Genomic DNA, 7,463 nt, shown 5'->3' on the forward strand with positions numbered 1-7,463 from the left:
AAGTCTCTTTCCCCTTGACTGCCTTGTACTCTAACCCAAAGAACTTCAGAGTGCCCCTCCCCTAACTCCTTGCTAATTGACAAGGATGTGTATTCCTCCTTAATGTAGAGTGCCACGCCTCCACCTCTCTTTCCTATCCTGTCCCTCCTGTACAGCCTATAGCCCTAGACATTCACCGACCAGTCATGCGTTGAGTCCCACCACATTTCCGTGATCCCCACTATGTCCGGGCTGGCATCAGCCAGCAGGAGGGTGAGTTCCTCCTGCTTGTTACCCATACTATGAGCGTTTGTGTAGAGGCAATTGAGGCCTCCTGTGGATGTGTGTACTGACCCCCTAGTCCCAGAGTTGCCCTGGCCCCTATCTCTTACCTGTTTATTCGCTTCGCTCGTTGGTCTGGGCTGGGCTGTAGTTGTGGGTGCTGTTTGGTCTGGCAGTCTGATGTTTCCTCCGCCCTCATCTACCCCTTCCCCCAACAAGCCTAGTTTAAAGCCCGCCGGAGGAGGTCCACCAACCTAGAGGAGAACACATGCTTACCTTTAGGGGAAAGGTGGAGCCCATCCCATCCCAGCATGTCTGTCGTCGTGATGTGCCGGTCATGGCTAAGGAAGCCAAAGCCCTCCTCGAAGCACCATCATGTAAGGGCCATACGCCCTATAGCAACAAAGCCAACAATCCAGTATTTGAAAAATTGTCTAGATTACATGGACAATTAGTAGAATGCATATTAGATATAGGTACATATTAAGATAACGTATTACTTATTTCTAAGAAAAAAATCTATTGCAGGTATAGAGAATCCTTTTCCTAATGAATAAAACTTAAGTTGTGTTGTAATGGAGTACCAGAAATAGAGAAAGAATACTACTACAAAACACTGTTATATATAAGTTTTCTCTTCTGCTTCTAATGTGGAATTAAGTTCTTGTCCATTACCATGGTACCTACCCACCTTCCAGCATTATGACATGTAAAAAATAGCAACATATTTATTTGTATAGCATTACATTATTTAGAGAAGGGGTGTAGGTTGTAGCCGTGTTGGTCTAAGGACATAAGTAGACAAGGTTCTTTGGGTGAATCTGATATCTTTTATTAGACCAACCTAAATAGTTGGCAAACAATTATTAAGCAAACTTTCAAGTTCAAAAATCCTTTGGCAGGCTAAGGAAGTTTCAGCAGTTGGTGTGCGCTCTTCCTGGATGGAATGACAAGTAAAGAAGCCAGAGGCCGGGCTGGTCTGCATACAAGACAGGCAGTCAGTGAAAATGTAGATTGAGGAGTCAATGGGTGAGAGACAGGCTGGGGCGGGGGGATGGGATGTGCTGACAATATGGGGGCTTCCATTCAAGTAAGGCTGCTTTGTATTCCTTATACTACCTAAACCCACATCAAAAGAGAAGAGTTTGAGGTCCTCATTGTATCAAAAAACAATCTAATGTCATATGTGATAATAGGGAGGGTCTTGCAAAGGGTCTTTGCTACAAGGAGAATTCTCTCTGTATTCAGCCTCTCATATGAAGGAAAAGTAGCCTGTTGGGTGTGGGATGGGGTGGCAGGAAATCAGTTGGGAAGGGAAAGAGACTGTCTGTGTAGGGAGGTGAGAAGACTGAATTTAAAGGAAGTAGCAAATATTTCTTAGTTTTCCCTTTTAAATATCTCTTTTCTCTTCTACTAAATAATACTGCCTTCTCCTGTCATTTCTCTCTATGTCCACATGAAATGATTTTTCTGTTCTTCCTTTAGTAGTAGGTCTGAAGTGTTTTATTTTCTTGTTTGCTTGCTTGCTTGCCTGAATGCAGTGATGCTATCTCAGCATGATCCTCCTAACTAGTGGAGAGGACCTAAAGTATTTAAGGCAGAACAGCAGCTCTATGTTATCTGATACCGGGTAGAGGTTCAGCCATATGACTATGGATCCACTGCCATTGTCCATAGCAAGTGCAAAGTCATCCATCAGTGCCACCAATGCCATATCTGTCCCATGCCTTGCTGAACGTTAGACATTCAGGATATTAGTATTTAAGCACTTTTCACCCTTCTATTGCTCAAGTAGGTGAAGGGCATTTTGTATCAACTTTCCAGTTCATTTCACCCTGTCAGAAAATAAGACATTTCTACTTAAAAATGTCAGGGCATTTATAGGATTATAATGGGCAAATATACGATTATAAATGAAACAGCTTTTTAACCTTATTTACAAGTTGTGTAACAGGTAAACATTATAACAAATAAATATAAATAGATTAATATTGGCTATTATTTTGTACAATTCAACTGAGCAGATGCCTCATTTATATGAATAATTTCTGTTTTGGGAGATAACTCTGATGAAGAGATGTTGAAGCAGTATAATAATACAGTTGAAATTAAATGGCTCTAGTTAGTTTATTAGCATTGTTAATAATCTTCTAAAGGTCATGGGGAAAGGAGGAAATTCTCTCATTAGTTGGATATAATCACAACTTGCTCTTTATTGAGTTCTGATGTTTTTAATTGCATTGTTTAAGAATATTTTAATAAAACCACAGATAACCCACAAATGATACCTGTCACCCAGTAGGAGAAAAAATGAAATGGTCATTGCTTTCCATATTTATGGACTCAGTAGATCTAAATATTAGGAAAAAAATGTGAAAAATAATATGTGCTACAAACACATACAGAAAATTTATTTTAAAGAATTCTGATCTATTGATATTCCAGTGTATACCAGACATACTGTGTGTAATTACTCTTTCCCCTCTAATTTCTTTTTTCCCTAAGATGACATAGACTAATCACGTGTAACATAACATGCCCTATGTTATTTCAACAATATATGTTTGGACACCACTTCTGAGGGGAGGGAGAGGGGAAACAAAAAAGTTCATGATGATTTTACAGTGGTACAATGTTTGTCAAGGTTAATACTAAAAGCTACCTGTTTCATGCCACTTTATTAAACCCTTCAAATCATAATTAGAAATTAGACATTGTGCTTCATTAATAATGCTTTCCTTCTATTTGTTTTAACTCAGTAGTTTTGATTTTTTATTTAAATCACAGCATGTTTGTTGCCAGTGACATGAAGAAGTTTTTATTTAGATCTTGGCAGCTGTCCAAAAAAGATCTGAGGTCTGCTGAAGAGAGAGAGAAAATTACATTAGGATTATAATTTGGTTGGATTTCTTTTCCTTCATGTATCTTTGTAAAGCAAAGGGAAAAAAATTCTTCAGATCCCTCAGTAAAAAAGTGCATAACATCTATTTTTGGCACAACAGTATTAACTCTTTTGTTGGTGAAAGTACTTGCAATTGTCCCTGCTCAAACAATTTTTTTGCTTTGTGGTCTAAATATATTATCAACAAAGAGAAATGCCAAGAAGGGTTGTAGGCACATCACAAGTGGATTATACAAGAATAGCCAGTAATCTACAATAGATTTTAGAGGTAATAAAGCCATTGCCAAAGTGTAACCTGTAGGAATGATTTATCTAATTTAGTCGATTTTATACTTATAGTCATTGTACCTGAACAATCGATTCTGCAGTTAGGATCTGAAATGAATTACTTTCTAGTAACATAAAATAAATATATTAAAAGGTATACAAGAAAGATCTTACCGTGTATGACAGCCCCATCCATACTCTCTGTATGATTCATAAGATGGGGAAATATGTCTAAAATATAGCAATGTGTGATCCTAAGGATTTGGACATTCAGTTTAATTTGTATGTAACCCTCACACTAGGCCAGGTGATATGACAGATTCTGGATCCTAAGTGTGCCAGTAGTCCTGGGAATCCCCTCAGGCAGGTCTGCTGACTGAGATGTCCCATAGACAGGTGTGTTGCTCACCCTCACTGCCCAAGAATTTACTTTATGTACAATAAACAAATAGGTTTATTTATTATACACAACTATATGCGGAAAATAAATGATTAATCAAGAGAAGAAATATATATATAATAATAAAACCAAAAATTTGAATAAAATTTACAAGTGCAAAAATAGATGAATAATTCCACCACACTGGGTGGTCCCACTTGCATCAAACAACCTCAATGATTACATTCACCTGGTTATAACACTTCAAAACAGTTTCCCCCCCACAACCCAGGTTGATCACTCATCACACTCCTATTCTCATAACAATAAATGGCAACCCAGCTTTAACTATGATCCGCCATGAGGTGGCAGAGGCAAGGCTTCTGCTGCTGCAGTGAAAGTGGACTCTTGGCTCTTTCTTGGTAATTCAGAAAAAAAAAATCTCCGATCAGCCACTGCAGGTAATAAGTTGCTTTTCTTTAGTTTCCTTCTGAAAAATACACCTCCTGCAAAAACTAGGGGTTAAGTGTCTCCTTACACACCCATGCAGATCTGGGATTCTCACAGCCCACTCCCTCTTTGGGCTCGCTCTCTCCCCCAGCACCTCCACATGCAGACAGGGGAATCCCTCTACAGGCCTCTGTCCCTTCACTACAAGCCTTTACAACCCAAACAGAAGACTTACCTGTGCAGGTCCCTGACCAGGCAGCTTCTCTCAGCTCGCAGCTAGTTTACTAATCCCTCCCCACTCTTTCCATGGGTATCTGTGTCCCTGATTGTGGAGCTCCAACCCTGGGTAGGGAATCAGCTTCTGCAGAGATGACTCAGGCTGTCCTCTGTCCTGAAATCTGCTCCTCAGCAAGCTTCAGCAGGTCTTGCAAACTTTAGGGGCGGAGCCTCTGGAGAGAATAAAAGGACAGCAAGCTAGGCACACAGGGCAGATGCACTGAGGGACCCAAGAAGAACGGGGTCAAGAAGAACTGGGAAGAGCTGCCCAGTGGGCAGTCACCCAGAGGAATCCCTGATGCTGCTGCTCAGGGCTTTAAGCAGCAGGAGGCTCCTGTGGTGCACAGCTTGGTGCACCGAACCTTGACCCTGGGAGTGGTTCAAAACTGGTTGGGACACTTCACGGTGCACGATCTGGTGCACGGATCCTTAGCCCCAGGGAGCCACTAAGGCAGTTTGGGCCTGGGATCCCAGCATGGAGCTGGGTAGCCAGAGCTGGCAGCACAGCTTGGCATATCTAAAAGAGCCCTCAGTGCCCAGAGTGGGGCCAAGGGAAGCCCCGGTATGAGGCCAAACGGCCAGAGCCAGTGGCGGTGCAGTGTAGCATAGCCAGTGGAATCCTTGGCTCCCAGAGCCAGGCACAGGATCACAGAGAGAGGATAACCTCTGGCACGAGGCCAGATAGCCAGAAGAGGCAGAGTGGCTCAGCCTGGGTGCCCAGAGTGGGGTGCCTGGCCATGAGAGGAGCTGGAGATATTGCTGGGGAGAGGCCACAGGGAGCCGACATCCAGGGGATGAGGCCTGACTTCTCTGGAGAGCAGGAGCATGAGTTACTAGAAAGTGGGTCCTACAGGGGAGGTGCTCCTGCAGGAGCTAGTTATACAGGGACCTGTGTTGTGGGATGGAAGCCTGAAGCTGTCAGAGGGAGCAGGGATTCTGGAGCCTTCCCTCTCGTCTACTGGGAGACGAGCCCAAGCCTGGACTCAGAAAGAGAGGGACACCCTGTGGGGTCTTGAATGCACTTCATATTTTGTAATTGATATAATGTTGATGTTAATATAATTATGGGTATTCTTTAAAATGTTCATATTGAGTTACCTGGTTACTGTCTGTGTATGCTTACTGAACTGGTACCTTGTTTTGTTGTCTGTATGTGCCTACTGTATTCTTACCTGACTTGCCTGTGCTTACCTACTGAGTTGCCTGTATATGTTTATTGAAAGGATACTTTAACCTACCCATGCTTACCTGTTTCAGGATCCATCACTCCTCTGTTCCTGGGATGACTAGGGGAGTCACCTTGTTTGTTGCTTATAGGATTCCTTTATCAGGTGTTGGTGCTGGGTGTGACACCCCAGTGGAGGTTCAGTACCCAGACCATCAATTATTTTGGACTATTGTTTATTGTCTATCCTTTGTAAGTATTTATTTTTATATGTCAGGTATATTTTTATATTTATATTATGAATGGATAAACGGTATATATTTAGGTAACGTTTTCGTGGCCTGGCTATATAGAGGATAGAGGGATCTGAACCCAAGTAACAGCCTCCCTCTCACAACATTATTGCTGATCCACCTATTCCATCCAACTGAGGATGGGGCACACCTTTGGGTGTACTCAGGCTACACACCTAAACATATTTTTTGATTATATGTACCAGAAAGCACAATCTCAGCAACATAAACTGTTTTGCATCATTAGAAATGAGGCACAATGGAAGAACAAATACAGCATTGTGCAAACTGTGCTTTGGGTTCCTGCAAAAGGGTCCCCACACCTAATGCTGCCATTCATAGCCTGTAAGGCTGGAAGGGACCTCGGAAGATCATTGGGTCCAGCCCCCTGCACCAAGCGGGAAAAATAACTGAGGGTCCAAAGAGGTGATACTCCCCCTCTACACATCATTGGTCTGGGCTCAATTGGAGTACTGCGTCCAGTTCTGGGCACTGCACTTTAAGAAGGATGTGGCCTGACTTGAGAGGGTTCAGAGGAGGGCCACCCGCTTGGTTGGAGGGAAACAGGGCAGGCCCTATGAGGAGAGGCTGAGGGACCTGAACCTGTTCAGCCTCAGCAATCAGAGGCTGAGGGGGATTTGGTGGCTGCCTACAAACTTGTTAGGGGAGATCAGCAGTAAATAGGTCCTATTTCCCCCAGCAGCACCTGGGGTGACAAGGAACAATGTCCAGAAGCTGCTGGAGAATAGGTTCAGGTTAGAGATTAGGAGGCACTATTTCACTGTTAGGGTAGCTAGGATTTGGAACCAACTTCCTAGGGAAGTGGTCCTCGCTCCTACCTTGTGTCAGTTCAAAAGGAGGTCGGATGAACACGTGTCTGGGGTCGTGTGATCCCAGCGTGTGCTCCAGGCAGTGGCGGGGGTTACATTAGATGATCTATTCAGGTCCCTTCTGACCCCTAACTACTATGAAACTATGACACCAGCAAGGTGACTGTCTAGTCTCTTCTTGAAGATTTCCAGGGTAGGTGACTGGATCACCTCTGGAGGAATCTTATTCCACAGTCTGGACACCCTGACAGTGAAGAAGTTTTTTCCTAATGTTGAGCCTGAATCAGTCTTCCAGGAGTTTGTGGCCATTACTCCTAGTTTTCCCTTGAGGTACCCTGGTGAACAGTTGCTCACTGTGTTCTTGATGTACTCTCCTGCCATAAATTTGCACCTGGTCATTCAGGTGGGAAAGTCAAAGGCACTGGACATGATGATAGTTGCATGACATTGGCCTTAAGAATTGGTGTGCCTTAGTTTGATAAGCCATAAGGGTCCTTGACAAACTATGCACCCTCTTAAAATAAGTATGAAAGAAGTATGAAAATTGGGACTCTATGACATGTGAACAAAAATCAATAGGCCAACTTCTGATTTCTCCAAGTTCAAGTTAATCCTCAATGGACTCTCTTGACAATATGCC

Source organism: Gavialis gangeticus, unplaced genomic scaffold (genome assembly GCF_001723915.1).
Source record: "Gavialis gangeticus isolate Ggan-Ray unplaced genomic scaffold, GavGan_comp1, whole genome shotgun sequence".
Classification (NCBI taxonomy): domain Eukaryota; kingdom Metazoa; phylum Chordata; order Crocodylia; family Gavialidae; genus Gavialis; species Gavialis gangeticus.